The sequence below is a fragment of the Perkinsus marinus genome, assembly GCF_000006405.1.
Source record: "Perkinsus marinus ATCC 50983 genomic scaffold scf_1104296934368, whole genome shotgun sequence".
In the NCBI taxonomy this organism is placed as follows: Eukaryota; Perkinsozoa; order Perkinsida; family Perkinsidae; genus Perkinsus; species Perkinsus marinus.
This window is the reverse complement of record NW_003214825.1, coordinates 108,698-110,294: the sequence shown is the minus strand read 5'-3', so window position 1 is coordinate 110,294 and position 1,597 is coordinate 108,698.

The following is a 1,597-nucleotide window of genomic DNA, read 5'->3' as shown; positions in this document are numbered from 1 at the left end:
CTCCGAAATTCAGAGTCTAAATACGTGAGTTTAGTAGGTAGATCCAGAAAGAAAATGGAAAGAATTGCAACTAACGAGATGATGGTCTCCTGAGAGCAAGCATCATCAACAGAGAATGCCGGAACAAATCTGCAGAGAATAAGTGACCTCGATCCGACTCTCCCGCCTCCTTGCTATTGCGGTCTCTGCTGTGCCTCAGGATCCGGATTCCGGTCCTGCTGCGGACCAGGGGCTGCCGCCTGGTTCTGCTGTGGAGGGAGGGTCGCGTTCTGGTTCTGCCGCGGACGAGGAGCTGCGTTCTGGTTCTGCTGCAAACGGGGGGCTGCGTTGTGGTTCTGCTGCGGATGAAGGGCTGCATTCAGGTTCTGCCGCGGAGTCCGCGGCAGCACCTCGTCCGACTAGGTGCTGCATTCTGGTTGTGCTGCGGCCCAAGGGCTACGTTCTGATTTTGTTGGGGTTGTTGACGTCCCTTAGCTGCACCATCCGCAGCGGCCGCATTACTGAAATAATTTAGCTTGAATGCAAGTTAATAACATAGGATTACTGTCAGCTGGGGGCCCTTAGTATGGGCGCCCTTAGTAAACAGGCGCTAAGTATGCGCCGTAAACCTGAATCTCTCACTGATAGACTCGTTATCGGACTTTCCATCTCACGGTGAGATTCTCATCTATGTTCTTCAATGACCCGGCGCTGGTCCGCGGTCGAAGCTTCCGTCGGCTCCAGCCTTACCAAATGACGCCTAGGACGTTTGATTCCGCCGCCACTAGGTGCAACACCCACAGTGAGACCCTCCAACGAAGCGGCTTGGGCAGATTTAGACCAAATCGTGAGTGATCATGCTCCGAAATTGTCGTCGATCATCTGAACAATCTCATCAACACAGGTCTCGAGATGGTCAACGTCGAGTGACTCGCTGGGCTTGTGAGAAAATAAATACAATTTCATTGCGCCCATCAAGGAAAGTTCACCCGCATTGCAGCTGACGTTGCGAAAAAGGCCGTGAGCCAAGTTGGCGGCGCCAACAACTGTACGATCCCAATCCAAGTGAGGGCCCAACAAGATATACCGTAACGGCTCGTGCCCACGCAGCAACACCCTCGAGTTAGAGCCATGTCACAGTACTGCCCATCACATATTATGTGCTCGGTTACTAACTGACCACCACAGATATTCGATACAGGGCCACAGCGAACGATGCCAACGTGAGTATTCGGCAGGTAAGCCAAACAGTAATGGGTAGTGATTCCCGCAAGATCCAAGGATCTACGTATGTGATTATCTATACTCAGTGGTAGGATCCTGTAATAGATGATGAGATATATCTCAAACGAGTATCTCACCTATCATAAGATGCAACCAATCGGGTCGAATCTTTTACTAGGATTCCAGCTCCTATCGGTTCAGCGACCGTGACATACATCTCCCAACATTAGTGAACGGCAGGCGAAGAGCCTAGCGCTTTCGCCCCTGGTCCTGGTAGGTATACAGAAGATAGTTCCACTATTGATACCGCCCAAGAGTACAAATCTATCATACACACACGCCGACATATATCAGAGTTGTCTTTGATTTGGGTCCGCTGAGCGATTTTGGGGCC